An 18641-nucleotide genomic window follows, 5' to 3' on the forward strand; every position below is an offset into this window, starting at 1 on the left:
AGAGCAAGATTTGAACTGCATAAACAAGAGATAGGAACTTAGAGATAAGCTCTGTTTGCCAACCTGCATCGCATGCATCCTAAAGATAGGAATGATACTATGAGGTCACCTTATTTATGTGTGTGTCATTTTGTCATCGCATAAATAAGAATAGAGGCTTATGTGTAGGTCCTATAGACTTATCGCATATATCACATACGTTCTAACATTAGAAGTTGTAGCATTCGCATCGAAAGATGGTTTACTATTGTATGTGTGTTGCATGATCGCATAGCATGAACGCATCCTAGGAAATGTTAGCCGAAACCCTTCTTAACCCGTTCACCACATACTCATCGCATCTTCTGTTTTATCAACTCTTTTCGAACTTCGTCGCATTTGTTTATTTTCATTACCGCAACAAACAAAACCAACAACTATTTGAGTTACCGCTTACCGCAAAGTTTTCCTGAAAAATTACCACCGCATATTGTTTTCCCAAGACCCTGAGTTCAACCCTGGACTTACCAGGAAACTCAGTGGGGTTTACACTTGGATTCCACTGAGAAAAATTGAGTGCTCAATGCATCTTCATCATCGCATTTCATCCATAATTCCATATCATAAAATAACGCATCAATTGCTACTTCTTTTATATAACACTTATACAAAACAACAATGAAACAAACATAACATGCTTCCATTCACCCTTAGACTATAACACTTATAATAAAAGAATGATGCATGAATATGCTCACTGCATGCAAAATATAACTCTTATATTTCATGACGCATGCACATGCTTTCATGTAATTTCTTCATGCAATATTATAACATTTATAATACATGCTGCATGAATGATTGCATAACCTAAGGTGGGTTTTAAAACCATATGTCAAACACTTTTCCATATAAACACCAGCTAACTATTACAAAAACAAGGAGTCTCTGGTTTAAACAGGCGAACCGGGTCTTGAACCATTCGGGCAAAGCAACGCGTCTCCAACCATCATGCACCAAACTCCCCACGATCGTCTACACAAAAGAATAGACAATTTAGTCTATTGTTTACCAACGCTCCCAGAGCTAAATGATCGTTTAGCAATGATTGTGTACCTTTTACTAAGCAATGAAGCCCAAGGTACGCGATTACCTAGCGCGCTCTACACAACGCCAGCCTTATGCGATCGTCTAAACGACTATGATGCGACAAAGCACCATTGCCTAGATGATCACTTAGCAAGCGTCTTCGTATCATATACTGCACGATCGTGTATGTAGTAACTAATCGATGAGGCAAGCTAACTACATGATCATCTAGCATACGCCTTTTACTAAACGATGAGCAACAAATGCTCCCAATACGATCGTCTATCTCCAGCGTTTATGCGATCGGGCAACCAACGCTACATGATAGAGTAAACGATTTACCTAATCGTTTAGCATTGTTTAGTAAATATTACACGATCGTATAGAAAAATCTACACGATTGCTTAGATAAATCCTAATGATTGTTTACCTTATGCTACACGATACGACAACCTTTTGGTCATCTTCCTTGTTGAGAACCGCATCTCCATGCTTCAAAACATTATCACGAACGACTCGACTAACTCAAACTCTTTGAATTACAGACTCGATTGCAAGTTAATTACGCCCAAAAAACATAGGGGCCCTTATAAATTAACACTTTGTAATTCAAGAAAGTTTTAAACAAAGGCAATTAAACCCGAAAACATTCATTAACTCCATACACAAATGCACTTAATAATTAAACATAAATGTAGGAAACCACCAAGACTATAACAGAAGTTCAAAACAAAATTGAAAATTGGACTATCAGAATAACCTGGCTTTGATACCAATTGAAGGAAATCGAACACGAGGATTTCCATGAGCAGCAGAATGATCTTTCCAAATTTCAATCGTATATAAACATTACAATTACAATCACAAACGAAAACATACGGTTATGCGAAATACATAAATTACAGCATGCTACACAAAATATCAAAGACAAGAATCAACACACTTTTGTAGATTCATCTTCCAGTTCCTTGATCACGAACGCTCGATCACAGCAACACAACAACACATGAATGTTCGTACAAGATGACCACTACACTGCACCACGCATTCGAACTAAGCGATCGAAAAGGTCACGAACACCCCGAACACCACGAACGGCTAAACTCTTTAGTCACGGGATCCACCATCCGTTAACTACTGACACTCCACTAAAGATCGACAGCTGAACTCTCCTTACCACAGATATATTATTTGTCCATCTTAACCAATCAGCAGTGCGACAACCCTTCACAGATCACTTGTAAGTACAGCTCGGCTAATCACCGTTATGCCCTTGTAGTTACATCTAACTCCTTAAGTACCACTGAATCCTCTAATGAACATAAGTCATAGTCCTACTATGGCTGAGTCCTCTCTTCCAAAGAGAAGCTGTGGCCACTATGTTCAAGCCTAAAATCAGCCCTTAAGGGAGCAATCTCTCTACTTACCTTTGCTTCGGGGAATAAGTGAATTCCATCTTGTGTAAGTGAGTTCCCAGCTGCCAGATCAGACAAGTCCCCAAAAAGGTAGACGTTGAGTTGGCAATTTGGCCACTCTCACCTAAACTAATCAAAGGACTGCCCTCAAAGGTAGGAGTTCCCAAAACACTCAGGATTGAGGTCGTGTCATCTATGGTCGTTTAGGTGAGATGTAAGTCTCCAGTATCAACGATGTTATATACAGAGTCTAGTCATCTCGTGGTCCGATCTTATACAAACTCTTTGTATAGGACACCCTCGCTCGTATTTCTCCACATGAATGGTCAGGATCTACCATCTGTAGTAGTTTACAACACTTGCAAACCTCTACAAAGTGGGTCGTATCTGTAGTGTCACCAGGATCAGGTATCCCACCTTAATCCTTACACTACAGACCTATTTAGGTTATCACTTAAGGCATGATCCACTTGTATATCTACATGCTTAAGTTTACATAAGATAACCATGGAGCTTTGTTTATTGGATATGAGTAAAAGCCAGAATGAAATAACAGTTATTTTATTCATAAAATAATGTGTATAATTACAAACAGCGAGACTCCGAGAGAATTAGGACACCAATATCAATAGGTAACTCCAAGCATATTGGCACCAATTAGATGTTATGAAGAAAGTAAGTGTTTGGTCTAGTTTGAGACCTTCGAACCTGTGGTTGTCTGGTTTCAGCAGGAGGTCCAAGCCATAGATCCTCAAAATAGAGAAGAACATGTTAATAATGACGATAACGAAGGTTGGATCCTTGTAACACGCCGTAAGAAGAAAGGATTGAACTCTACCCAAAAAGAGTCACGCTTTTATAGAAGTTACAGGAGAGTGAGCAAGACACAAAAAAGAAAGGGTAGAAAGAAGGCCTGGAGGCTCAAGACTATTGACGAGGGAGACGAAGGTGTTCCTCGTCCCAAACGACATATGACTTTAATAGATTTCTTCCCGAAGAACTTCTATGACCGTGGTCCAAAAGAGACGCCAGAGGCTGCTACATGTCATGCTATCAGTACCACAGAAGAAGAAGATACCCTCCCAAGCCCATTAAAATCGAGAGAATAGCCAAAGGGCTTATCGTCATTCAACATAGACGACCTGCTCTCACTCCCGCAAGAAGCCAAGACGACCCTTATTGAGGCATATTTGGAATCCAACATATCTGGTTCACTAACCTCCGCAGCACGTGCATATGCCTCGTGTTGTATATTCATAGGCTTCTTAGACGAAGATCTGTTGCTGGGATCCAAATTGCATAATAGGCCTTTGTACGTCTCTGGATACATTCAAGAATAAAGAGTGGGCCAAATCCTCATCGATAATGGATCCGCCGTCAATATAATGCCTAAGACAACTATGAAACAACTGGGCATACTCATGGAAAAGCTATCAAATAGCAAATTAGTGATTCAGGGTTTAAATCAAGGCATCCAAAGGGCGATAGGCATGATACGGTTAGAGCTTCTCATTGGCGATTTGAAGGCTGATGCGTTGTTTCATGTGATAGACTCAAAGATCACCTACAGGTTGCTATTGGGGCGCCCTTGGATTCATGGGAATGGTGTGATTACATCAACACTGCATCAGTGTTTCAAGTTCTACCAAGATGGAATTAAGAAAGTTGAAGCAGACTCTAATCCGTTTTCTGAAGCTGAATCTCACTTCGCAGATGCGAAGTTTTACCCAAAGAGTAAGAATTCTGGTGCAACAATGCCCGTAGAGACCTCACTAACAAAGAAAGCAGGTGGATCCCAGCCAAGCTTGCCAATAGACACAAAGAAAGGGACGGGTAGCAAGATACACGCCTCCAGCCTAAAAGAGAGTGAGACATCCTCTAGTGTTGGAGGGACACCCATGGTGAGGGATGAAAAATCCTCAAAGCCTCCGATTCTGCACTATGTCCCTTTGTCGAGATGGAAGAAGGGTGAGTCACCTTTTATGGAATGCTCAAAAGGTTTGCAGATCGGCGACATAGAAATTCTAAAGGAGAGTTTCGTCACACTCTCATGCCGATAACGAAGCAGGAAGTCCACAAGCCGGAGGCGGAAGTGACGGAGTTAAATCTGCCTGAGAAGCTAACTAAAGACGAATTTGATCCTAAAGCTTAAAAGCTATTGGCGAAGGTGGGTTATGACTTCACAACTCACACTGAGTTCAAGAGCTTGAAGATTTATGAGCAACCCAGAATCTCGTTCGACTCAAAAGAAGCTTTTGCAAGAGGGACACACTATACCTACGTCGAGGGCGGGACTTAGATATGAATCATCAAAGCTTGTCCACATAATCAGAAAGGTGAATGGAAAAGTGGCCAACATCAATCATATCACTGTAGAAGAAGTCAATGATATAGGGGAAAAGGAGGGTAAAGATAAAAGAGCCTCAGCCTTCAACTGTATTAGGTTGTCTGCCGCACATGCCTTGGTCTTTGAGAGATTGAGCATGAAAAAAGCAGAAAGGGGAAGCCCACATACGATTCCCAGAGCCATTCGATGCTCAGTCTTTCAAAGGTTGACTCTGCTGAATGAAAAAAAGGAGGAAATCATCTGTCAATCACCGGTGGTGGTGATAACTTGTAGAAATACAAGTTATTTATAATATTTTATTTAGATATTACGGCTAAAAGAAAGAAAAGTTGCGTCAATAGTATAGAAATTGGCTAAGAAATGCGAAAATTATAAAATGTCGTCAATACACCCACTAACACCATTTCGATGGTAGAATAGAATGTTTTAGTTTCTGTTTGCAGGAAATCAGTCACCGCATGCGTTCATGGCTCAAAGATAAAATAAGCAACGCATCTACGTCGCATTACGCCCATCAATCGAGAACAAAGAGATGATCAATGCAATGACGGTGCATGTGATAATTGATCAAGAGCTCTAGCGATCAATGCAATCTCAACCACATGCGGTAATAAAAAATAACACCGTATGCAGCGATCGATCGAAGATGTAAAGAGCAACGCATTTGTAGAGGATTCTGACAAATGTACAGCTTTCAGTTGTGCATTTCTGACAGATTGATTACGTAACAGAAGGAAGATTCACTCCGCCATTTTAGGAACTACCATAACCATACAGTGGGGACCACACATTCAAAGAGCCAAGCCTCACCTATAAATAGCTTCTAAAAATTCACTGAAAGACATACATGAATACATAGAGACGTGCATATACTGATTCTGAGAGAGAGACTGGTCTGGAGCGACTTACAGAGTAGATCCGGGCGAACCACGAGACAAGGTCGAGAGGTGAGTCTCCGAGCAGAGAATCCTTCCAATTCCCATAGCTGAAGCTCTATGCGAAGGTCAATTCTACCAGGAAAGCAAGCCTGAGAGGGAAGCTTTCCTCTCCATTACTTCCACACGTCGACAAGCACGATCTCCATTTGGAATCTGTGTCAAGACGTTGACACTCTTTTTGTATTTGTTTCTAATCTCTATTTCATCATTTGTATTCATCTTCTCTAATCTTTCATTCACACCATGTATCGAACGCTTAATTCTAGAATTAAATGTTATGATAATTACCATTGCCATCTCTCTGTCTCTTTCCATTCATGCATAACCCATTTTCTCCATGATGTTTTCCTAATTCCCTAGGTAATTAGCAAGAATTAAACGAGTGAGTTAATTTGTGTTAAGGAAATAATTAAGTTTAGCTAAAGCATGCTCGACAGCATCTTCACCTGTGAGAGCAGAAGTGAAGATGTTATTCCACCTATCGAGAGAAGGTTGGAAGAATACGTTAACTAAAGTGAGATGTATTTCCAGAGATGGAAACAACCTTGTGTTCATCAATTCATTCCCTATTTCACCATAGAGATATGGGAACGCGGCCGATCACTAGAGGTGTACGCCAAGGGAAAGCGGAACCTTAGTTGCATCTTTAATGCAATTGACAAACTTGCGTTGTTTTTACTATTTACTCTTTCTTCTTTCTGCTTCATTCATAAAGACTTACCATCACATACCTCGAATCTTTGTACAACTTCACAGTCAGTTCTCGACCTCAGTATCATGTATCATGTATCTTGTATCATGTATCATATTATTTCATGTATCATGCGTTGGAATGTATCACAAAAGTAACACATTAACGAAAACAATCCCTGAGTTTGACCTTGGATTATTCTGAGAAACTTGCGTTGGAATTATACTTGGTTTCAGCGCAAGGAAACTTGTGACATGCATTACTCCATCGCATACTATGAGCATATCATTTGCATATATTTAGACATAGTATCACATAAAAATGTCTTTATCACAGAGTACTTGAGCGCATATTTAGCACATCATTCATCTCATCCATAAGCCATGCGTTAGAGTGGATAAAGAGATTAACTTAGCAGTAGTGTGCATAAGCGATAAATAACTCAACATCTCATTCATTCATATTCATCATTGTCCTTATGCATAAAGACTCAGTTTTACGTCAACAAGTTTATGGCGTTGTTGTCGGGGATTGGTAATGGTTAGTGTTGAATACTTTTGTGGTATTTTGCAGGACAGATCTCTTTGTACTGGCTATTTATCGTGAAGAGCAGTCTGATGGTTTATGAGTACTGGAATTGATCTAGAAATTCTAAGTTGACCCAGAGATCAGGTGTAGCACATCAGGACCAAGTTAGGTGAAGAGGAAACATGGCTAATAATAATGAGGGGCCGAATGGGAATCAAGGGGTAAATTGGCCAGCGCAAGACCCTGTATTTCTTGTTGAAAACTGCAATATTCCTATGAGGACCTATGCGGCGCCGAATTTTTATAACTTCTCGCCTGGAATTTCAAGATCCACGGTTAAGGAGAATGTAAGGTTTGAGATAAGACCGATTATGCTTCAAATGATTCAAAATGCGGGACAATTTTGAAGTCTACAAGGAGAAGACCCGCATGCTCATTTGACCCGTTTCGTAGAAATATGCAACGCATTCTCCATACCTGGTGTGACTCCATAAGAAATTAGATTGTATCTCTTCCCGTATACACTGCGGGATGAGGCAAGGAGGTGGGCTCAGTCATTAGAGCCAAATGAAATCAACGCATGGGATAAGTTGGTCGAGAGGTTTATGAATAAATTCTTCCCTCCAACCGTCAACGCAAGAAGACAGAGGGATGTGTTGAATTTCGAACAGAAGGGTTATGAAAATTTAAGCACTGCCTAGATACGATTCAGGCAATTAGTGAAGAACTGTTTGCATATCAGGATTCCCAATTGCGTTTTGATGGAAACTTTTTATAATGGCTTGGATCGATCAATGCAAGCAGTTGCTGATGACTCCGTGGCAAGAGGATTAATGGACAAGACGTATATGGAAGCAAAGGTCATCTTGGATCGCATCTCGCGAAATACAAATGAGTGGTTAGATAACGGGTATGAGGAAAGAGGTTCAGAATAAAGAAGAGCAGAAGGTGCCATTGTACCAGCTGATACAATGAACACCCTGGTAGACCAGATGACCACAATGACCTCGCTCCTTCAGACTATGGCTATTCATCAAGGACATCTCTCTCAAGGTTTAGTGCAAACCAATGCGTTGACACACGTGGCCACAATAAATTACGTTCAATGTGGAGAGAAACACTCAGTGGAAGTCTGCTCGTTGATTCAACAATCGTATACTCTATCTACAATGAACCATACAGCAACACTTACAACCCTGGTTGGCGGAATCACCCAACTTTTAGTTGGGATGGGAATCACAACCAGGGGGGCTAAAGTAATCATCAGAATAGTTATCCTGGGAATCGAGGCAGTCCTCCGGTTTTCATTAATCAGCACCACAACCCAGGTAATCTTGGGAGTATATAATCCTACGACCAACCATTCTTTTCTGACACCTCTTGTAGTACCTCGTCTTTGGAAACATTATTGAAACATTATATTGAGAAGAATGAGGCAATCAAGCAATCACAAGCTTCCTCCCTTAGAAATTTAGAAGAGCAAATTGAATAGCTTGTGATCAAGCTAAAGGATAAAGTGCCTGGTACACTGCCCAGCAGCTCGGGGGCATCAGGGCCACGTGGTAAAGAACAATGTCAAGTAGTGACATTGAGAAGTGGTAGAACAACGGTCCCCGTGTCACTTGTACCAGATTCAGTAACAAGACCAGTAGATTTAACCATCAACGATGACCAATCAACCATTAATGACATAATTACCAGTTCAGAAGAAAGTACATCTACAAGGAATGAATCTTAGCAAGACTCCAATGCAAAGTCACCACAACCTCTAGCTCCTAAAACATAGCAAGCAAAGGACCTCAATGAACAACCAATTGAACAGGAAGTATGGTGGGATCCTCCACCTTTCCCATCTAGGCTGAGGAAGAAAGATGACAACAAATAATTCCAGAAGTTCCTGGATGTTCTCCGACAATTACATATCAACATTCCCTTAATAAAAGCATTGGAACAGATGCTGAGCTATGTGAAATTCCTCAAGGACATACTTGTCAACAAGAGGAAGATCGGGGAGAATGAAACTGTTGCGTTAACATATGAATGTAGTGCGTTGTTTCAGAACAACATCCCCACCAAAATGAAGGATCCAAGGAGTTTCACATTGCCATGCTCGATAGGGGAAAAAGAAGTTGGAAATGCGCTGTGTGAAGGAGCCACGTCCGACTTTCATCAGTGCGTCCCTTTCGGGAGAGGAAAAAGGCAAATACATGAGTTTGCTTATTGAATACAAGGATGTTTTCGCATGGTCATGTAAAGAGATGCCGGGACTGGATTCGAAGGTAGCAATCCACCATCTCGCGATCAAACACGGGAGTCGACTCTTTAAGTAGGCTCAGCGATGCTTTCAACCAGAACTTATCCCCCAGATTGAGGCTGAAGTCAATAAGCTGATTGAGGCCGGGTTCATTCGCGAAGTCAAATACCCAATGTGGATAGCCAATATTTTCTCGGTTAGAAAAAAGAATGGGCAGCTTCATGTCTGCGTGGACTTTCACGACCTAAACAGCGTATGCTCGAAAGACGATTTTCTATTTCCCATCACAGAGATCATGGTCGATGAGACAATAGGACAAGAGGCCTTATCCTTCATGAATGGATCATTCGGGTATAACCAGATATGAATGGCCCTCGCGGGCGAGGAAATGATGACATTTCGAACCCCAAAAGGGATATATTGCTACAAGGTGATGCCCTTCGGGTTAAAGAATGCTGGTGTTACTTATCAACACCCATGTAGAAGGTGTTTGACGATATGTTGCACAAACATGTGGAATGCTATGTGGATGACCTTGTGGTCAAGACCAAGCGACGATAGGACCACTTGAAAGATATAAGAACCGTGTTTGATAGCCTAGAAAGTATGAGTTAAAGATGAACCCCCTCAAATGCGCATTTGATGTAACTTCAGGAAAGTTTATGGGCTTCGTTGTGAGACATTAAGGGATAGAGATAGATCAATCCAAGATCGATGCCATCTAGAAGATGCCAAGACCAAGGAATCTACGTGAGTTGAGAAGTTTGCAAGGACATCTGGCCTACATCCGAAGGTTTATTTCTAACCTGGCACGACGGTGTCAATCTTTTCAGAGACTGATGAGAAATGGAGAGAAATTTGAATGGGATGAGACCTGCCAAAATGCCTTCGATAGCATAAAGAGGTACGTGATCAGCCCTCCTGTTTGAGGAGCCCCAATAGTGGGCAAGCCGTTGATACTGTACATCACAACGCAAGAAAGATCGCTGGGGGTACTGTTGGCACAAGAAGAAGAGAAGGGAAAATAACATGCTCTCTACTACTTAGGACCCTAAATGGAGCTGAGATAAACTATTCTCCTATTGAGAAGACGTGCCTTGCACTCTTCTTCACCATAGATAAGTTGAGGCACTACATGCAAGCCTTCACAGTCCACTTAATTGTAAAAGTCGATCCCATCAAGTACGTTCTATCCAGGCCAATCATCTAGGGGCGTTTAGCCAAGTGGGCAATCATGCTTCAACAGTACGACATCATTTATGTACCATAAAAGGCAGTTAAAGCGTAGGCATTGACCGACTTCTTGGTAGATCACCCGGTTGTAGGATTGTATCAACAACAGTGGAAGCTCAAGGATCATCTAAGCACTCAAATTCACTAATTTTGGCATAATATAAAGCATGCTTCTGGAGAAAAATGGGTTTCAAGACATGCCTCTTGTAGAATTTCTTCAAAGCTTCTTCTCCAGCTGCAATCTTCTCCATATCTTGTTGTAGACCACCTTAAGATCTTCCTCACTATTCTTTTGGTACTCTAGATTGAGTTGTGGGACTCAAAACAAGCTTGAATCAAGAGATGAAGGAGAAAAGCTCTCTGCAGCAACCTTTGTTGAAGAACCATTCTTCAAACCGAATTTTCTCTCAAAATTCTGTAGATTGCATCCCGATTTTCACTCCAATCTCTTCATTATATTGCAGATCAATATGCAAAGAGAAGAGCTGCATGAATTGCAGCTCATGCTTGGAGAAGACAAAGGCAAGAAGTTGCTTCATGTGTGAGCTACTTCAAAGATGGATAATGGAAAAACCTATTTTTCCATTTTGTGTTTTAGTTTTCCAATTTCTCAATTTTATCTAAAAACCAAATTTTGATTAAAAAATCTATTTGATTTTTAAAATGAAAAATTAATTAATTTCATAAATTAATTATTAAATAAAACTTAATTAATTTAATATCAAATATTAAATTAATTTTAACACATATCCATCTTTATATATTTAAATCATATTTAAATATATAAATTCTCCTATTCCGTTTAATTCTAAAATTAAACATAATTATATCTCATATAATTATTAATTCCCTTAATTCTAATTTTAATGTTTCAAATTAACTTATCACACTATTCTAAAGCTAGTCTGTTATGAGTTAGTAGGGGGACCTTGCGGACCTATAGATCATGGGCTCCAATGATCCAAGATTAATTAGCTAAACTCATTAGACCAAATTAATCTCCATTCGTTAACTATGGGTCACTCCACTAAAGCCCATAGTTGCACTCCCCTCACTGTAGATATATTAAGTCCACATGATTTAACCATAATCAGCAAGTCGACCCTTCACAGGTTGTTCATAATAACGGCTGGATCAAATATCTGTTTTACCCTCGAGATTATGTCTTATTCCTCAAGTCCCTACCGATCCTCTAATGAACAACTGGTTTTTGATCCAATCACCAAACCAAACTCTCTCAGCCCAGTGAGAGGGTGGGGCCCCTTGTTCAGGACCTGTCTCTTATACACATCTAGATGTGTATAAGAGACAGGTATTTAAAAGAACAACCTTTCTTCTATCCCTAAATCGGGTAGGTGTGAATTCCTTCTTGCACCCTATGTCCCCAACTATCTATCCAGTCTTACCCCTAAAATGGGAGTCTTATTGCGCCGGCGCTGTTGAGCCAACCTTCAACTATGCAAATCTAAGGGCAATCTCGAATAAACAGGAGTTCATAGTTAACTTAGGATTAAGATCGAGTTACCTAGGTCATCTAGGTTAAATAGTCAGTCTTAAACAGTAAACAACGTTATAAAGTAAGAGTGACTTATTTCTTGGTCTTGATCTTATGCAAACTCATTGCATAGGACGACCCCACTCCTCATGTCATAACATGTACGAATTAGGATCATAACGTATGTAGCACTTTACAACTCTTTGTAACAACTACATGGTAGCCCGCATCCAATGGTGTTACTAGAATAAGGTACCCAACCTCATTCATGTACCATAGATAATTTTGACTATTTACTCGAACCTGATCCACTCTTATGTCTCCATATAAAGTTCAAGTACTCATACAATAGTCATGGGTCTTAGTTTATTGGATTTAGACTTTTATACAATTTAAGAGATCAATAACAAGTTTATTGATAATAGAAAAAGTTTATCATTTTACAAACTGCGAGTTTTTAGGACATAAAACCCAATACCGGTTCCATCAGATTAAAAGTTAAGCGAAGACTTGCTCGATGATGAGTTTTCTTCATAGAAACCTCAAGGCTATGGATCATGTCCTTTGATGGTGTGGCACGGAGAAGTGGTGGGGGGGCAGGTATCATCCTCATTTCACCAGAAAAGCACATGCTGCCTTATAACTTCGCACTTGTTGAGTTATGCTCAAACAATGTCACCGAATACCAAGCCTTGATAATTGGTCTCCAAATGGCTTTGGAGATTGAGGTAGCTTGTATAGAGATCTTTGTTGACTCAAAGTTGATAATCAATCAACTCTTATATAGTACGATGTAAAGCATGATGACTTGAAACCTTACTTCACTTACGCTCACCAGTTGATGGAAAAATTCGAAAGTTTGACGTTGCAGCATATCCTGAGGATGGAAAATAAGAAAGCGGACACCTTGGCAAACCTAGCTACTACCTTAACGGTCTTGGATAATGTGCCCCTTAATATATCGCTTTGTCGGAGATGGGTTATACCTCTGGTCGGGACTGCATGTGAAGAAATGAATGCGATATCAGTCTACCTAACCGACGAGGAAGACTGGTGGCAGCCCTCATAGATTACCTTGAGCATGGAAGGCTCCCAGATAACCCCCGCTGTAAAACTGAGGTTTGAAGGAGGGCTGTGCATTTCATTTACTACAAAGAGGAGTCAATAAAGGCTTTGGAGGAAACACACTTAGGTATATGTGGTGTGCATCAAGCTGGACCAAAGCTACAATTCTAGCTGAAAAGAATGGGTTACTATTGGCCGAGGATGATCCAAGACTCGATGGAATACGCAAAGAAGTGTGAAGCTTGTCAATATCACGTGAATTTCATTCATCAACTGCCCGAGCCTCTGCATCCGACTATAGTCTCATGGCCTTTTGAAGCATGGGGGCTTGATCTGGTCGGCCTTATAACACCTAAGTCATCAACATGGCACTCTTATATCCTCGCAACCACTGATTACTTTTCAAGATGGGTTGAGGCTGTCGCTTTAAAGGAAGCTAAGAAAGAAAATGTGGTGGACTTTATCCGTACTCATATCATTTATCAGTACAGTATTCCCTATCAAATCGTGACAGATAATAGGAGACAATTCTCCAACAGCTTGATGGACAGGTTGTGTGAAAAATTCAAATTCAAGCAGTATAAGTTGTCCATGTATAACGCTGCCGCAAATGGGTTGGCAGAGACATTCAACAAGACATTGTACAACCTGCTGAAGAAAATTGTCTCCAAGTTGAAGAGAGATTGACAGAAAAAGATCAATGAAGCGTTGTGGGCTTATCACACCACTCATAGTATCCCTACAAGAGTCACCCCCTACTCTCTCCTTTATGGGGTAGAAGTTGTCCTTCCTTTGGAAAGAGAAATTCCATCGCTAAGAATGGCAGTGCAAGAGGGGTTGACTACAGAGAACAATGCCAAACTGCGTCTCCAATAGTTGGAAGCACTGGATGAAAAACGATTAGAAGCTCAACAAGCGTTGGAATGTTACCAAGCGCGAATGTCTAAAGCCTTTGATAAACATGTAAAGCCTCGATCTTTTCAAGTTGGTGATCTTGTGCTCACCGTAAGAAGACCAATTATCATGACAAGACATAAGGGGAATAAGTTTATCTAAATGGGATGGGACCTGTGTCGTTAAAGAAGTCTACACGAATTGAGCACACAAGATAGTTGATCAAGATGGACTAAGAATCGACCCAATCAACAGTAAGTTTCTCAAGAAGTTTTACGCTTAACGAATGTAAAAAAAAAAAAAACTTTGTACGAACTACGTTATGACTTGATCCCCGTCATTATAAGGTGTACATAGGCAGCTTAAAGAAGTTTAAGTTCAGTCACGTGATATATATATATATATATATGTGTGTGTGTGTGTGTGTGTGTGTGTGTGTGTGTGTGTGTGTATGTATGTATGTATGTATGTATGTATATACATGAGTCCAGTGTAAAAAAATTTAAATAAATAGATAAATAAATAAATAAAAGAAGCAGAAATTTAAAGAAGGCTACAAGGCACCGGAGAACATCACTGAGGAAATTAAAAAAAACTTCTTCCATGTACGAGATTTTAGCACTACAATAGATGAATCTAGTAACTAAAAGAAAGATACAAGAAAAAAAAACTCCTAGGCCACTGCCTACTGATGTACGCCTAATCCAATAAGACAAGTGACGTCAAGTCAAGGTATCTAGTAGTAGTTCCCCAGCTCTTGCTGCATGGCTTCTAACATCTGACGTAGGACATCCAAAGCCTTGACATCTTTATCAGAAAGGATTGAGGTGGTCTCGATCTTGTTTATCACCCCTCGCATCTCCGAGGCCTCAAGCTTATGCCGAATTAAAAGGCCTTCGCTCTCAGAAATCAGCTGGGATATTTTGGCTCGTTCAGCCCTGATGGCCTCCAACCTGGCTAACAGTGCCTCCTCTTCTTGTAAGGTTTGAGAGTCGCGTTCAAGTAGCGCTTTTCGTTTAGCAAAAGCACTACTCTCAGCATACAATATTTTCTCCATATTAGACTTAGCCTCCTCCAGATGTTGCTTTTTACTTGTTTGAGTTAATTGAGAGGAAAAAGATAGCTGAAATTGATTATACTTCTCCACGTTTCAAAAATATTCATCTACAAGTTTTCTGAGAGGAGGGAGGTTGGCATCACAAATGTCGGAAATGGTTCGGAATATCTCATGAGTTTCTTTCTCTAGACAGAGGACCTTATCGAAAGGAGTACACATGATATTTTTGTGCGTAGTCTCCCACATGGCTAATGTCGCGTGGCGTCGAACGTTGGAAACCACATTGGCAGCACAAAACTCATAAACCTTGGGAAAGGCCAGGGGTGCTGCCATATTTACTCGTCTCGGGACCTCACCATCAGCTGGACTTGTTAAGGCCCTTGATGCTTCTCTGAGTTGGAGAACCCTTCCTGCTACGGGCACCAAGGGGCAACTAGTTTCCTTGGTTAGGGGATCTGAAGCCTCGATGTTCCTAACGACCACCGCCTCCTTGGCATGAGGGATGTCACCAGGGATAGCACACAGTTGATAGAACTTTGGCATGGGATCCACTGGCAGCGCTTTAGAAGTATCAATTCCCTTAACGACTGAGTTAGTGACAAAAGGGCCCATTAAAGATTCTTCACTTTGCGATGCCTCAAGTCCTTGAAGAGAAAGGTTCAAGGGTGACTATAGAAAGAGGAGACTAAATGTAAACTGTATAGTAAAGAAGATGAGATGAGAGGACTTATTTTTTAAAAAAAAGAGAGAAATGACGTACCAGTAGGTTAAGAGTGTTAGGAGCTATCGGATCATTTTGACCCTCTCAAGAAAATTGGTATCCGATGCCCTGTGCTTTTTGGAGGGTCACTTCCAATGACGGTCGCGAGTACTACTATGACTATCCTCCTCAATCGATTTGGAAACATCTTTTTGTGTGATTGCTGTCGCCTCATTAGTTAGGTGAAGTTGCTTACCTCCATGATTAGTCCCTTTGCCTTTAGGTAGTCTGGGTGGTGGTGGGGTAAGGATATCTCTGGTCACTAACAGATGACGATTCTCTTCAAAATAGTTCTTGTGCTTTGTTAACCACCAATCCTTAAACCGTGGAGTAACAAGGGCATATAGATCCAATGTGTGAGCTGACAGGAATACTTAAGACAAGGGCTTGAGTCTCGTGCATACTCTTCAGTAATGTAAAACATTCTTCGGCATAGGGGCGGGTGGTATTCCCTTCATTTGGAATGTCCTGATGGAAGCCAAATTATCGGCCGAAGTGAAAGGGACTATACGACTCTATAGTTCGGACATTCCATATTGGAAGGATAAATAGCCTGATCACACACTAGAGAAATAACTGGACTTCAGAAAAGATAGGTCTCTACCATCAGTCAGGCGCTCATGCCTGCTTCTATTCTGAATGCTCACGTGCCACTGAATATTGACACCACTATGGATCAGCTTTCGTGCCTCGTACTCGTCAAAGTAATCGAGCCACCTTCGCCAGAAATGCTGGCCATCTTGGAACCTCGAACAATTGTAGGGACGGGGTAATGCGTGTTGAAGTAATAGGCCAGCCAGCCATGGACATAATACATGGGGAAGTGAAAGTCCATACGCCCTATTGGGTTTGAAGCGTCTGTTATCAACCCTAGACCATGGTAGATATTGGCCAAGATCAGAATTGCGAGACTATAAACAGTCCCGTTAGCCATCAAGCTAGCCATTTTAAAGACCCCGGGACGAAGGTAACCTCCCTTATGAGGAAATACAAAAAGACATAGCCAACAGAATAGAAAAGTAGCCATATAGGTTTTGTCCTTCAACTCGTCTCCTACCTCTAGCTCCACGAATAGCATGTTTTCCCTGCTCGACCAATCTTGAAACGCCATCTACGTACCGTCAGGATTTTGCGTGGACCGAGAACGAGAGGCTTTCTTTTACTTCCGTGTAGTAGGCTTGTCGTATTTGTAAACCCCTAGGAACCAAAAAAAGATCCAGGAGTTGATAGACACTGATGAGTCATACTTCGAGGGCGTCATGCGATTTTCTCTCTGCGAGTACACAATTGACAAATATGCCTGAAAAAAGTGTTCACATGTTTTCGACAAGTACTTCTCTTTTCCGCGGTAACCAGTTAGCTCTTTCAGGAAAGGAACCACTTCCTCGTAAAAGCTTCCTTCGACCAGAAGGCCCTCGAGCAACCAGAGATCCCATAAAGAAATTGATACTTCGCCCGTCGCAATATAAAGAGTGTTGGTTGAATGGCACCAAGCTTCACAAAAAGTCGAACTATGTCATCATTGTGACCATATGTGTACAAGGAGGTCGTCACTGCGCCAAACAAACTAATGTCACAAGGAATCGCTCGTTTCAACAAACTACAACTTCGAGCCACTCCCAATAATAGTCAACAAAGCCGAATCCTCCAGGGACTTTTGTCATGGCGTTCCAGCAGACCTGGCCCTCAATTATACGACGTTTAAGATTAGCACTTGATCTGGATTAGGGGTTTCCTCATGAATAGAAGATCATAGGATCCATGCACGCTCTCCCCGGGTCAAGGGCACTTCCATCGATAATTTGGAAAGGATCATGTTGTCATCTACTTGGTCAGTGATCAGCGAAAGGACCGACGAATGACTTTGCCACAAGAAGGCTAAATCCTTCCTTTATGAGCTGACTTCGGTTTTTAGGAATCACGAGGTGTCTCTCATCATATGAAACGTGCTTGGTGTAATGAACCATCGTTCTTGAAAAAAATGTCATAGGGGGATGAGCCTCAACCAAAAGGTTTAGAGATTAAAAAAACCTTATTCTCTGTGACAATTTGCTAAAAAAAGGGGAATGGGGGAACCGTAGTAGACCCTTCCGGGATCGTCCATAGAGTGATCGAATGGAGGAGTTGTAAGCCTTTGCAGGCCTTCCTCCCGAGGACTAGGATACACGAACGGCGCTGCAAGGTAGACCTTTCCAGGATCGTCCATAGAGTATCGAATGGGGGAGTTGTAAGCCTTTGTGGGGCCCCCCATGACAATTAGGAAGCATGAGCATGAGCACGAACAGGGATACAATAGATAAACCATGCCGAGGTCATCCCTATATGTACCAAAGAGTTGGTCATGCGACCGGACATTTCTACAATAAAAAAGAAAGAAAAAAATTTGTTACGAAACAAAGCTTGTGAAAGAGGAAACCCACTTTTTAAGATTACTGACGGGTCGGTGAGATTAAAAAAAATTATTTTTTTGTTATGCTCCTTGAGTTGCGCTTTAGCTCCTACAAAAAAATAGTAAGGGGGCAAGTTAGTACAAAAAATGAGGAAAAAAAAGGAAAAAAAAAAAGTAAAAATAAAAAATAATAATGAAAAAAACAACAAACAAAAAAATAAGAAAAAAAAAGTTTTCTAAAAAAAGAAATGAAAAGAAAAAAAAAAGATGGTTTTAATTTAAGTTGAAAAAAAAAAAACAAAAGAAAAAGAAAAAAAAAGTTTTGAGAAAAAAAAAAACAGAAAATAAAAAAAAACAAAGAAACTTTGCTGAAAAAAGAAAAAAAAATGAAACAAAAAAAGGGGAAACAAAAAAATTGAAAAAAAGAAGAAGAAAGAAAAAAAATCAAAGGAAAAAAAAGATGGTTTTAATTAAAGTTGAAAAAAAAGGGAAAGAGAAGGAAAAGAA

Source organism: Benincasa hispida, chromosome 3 (assembly GCF_009727055.1).
Source record: "Benincasa hispida cultivar B227 chromosome 3, ASM972705v1, whole genome shotgun sequence".
NCBI lineage: Eukaryota > Viridiplantae > Streptophyta > Magnoliopsida > Cucurbitales > Cucurbitaceae > Benincasa > Benincasa hispida.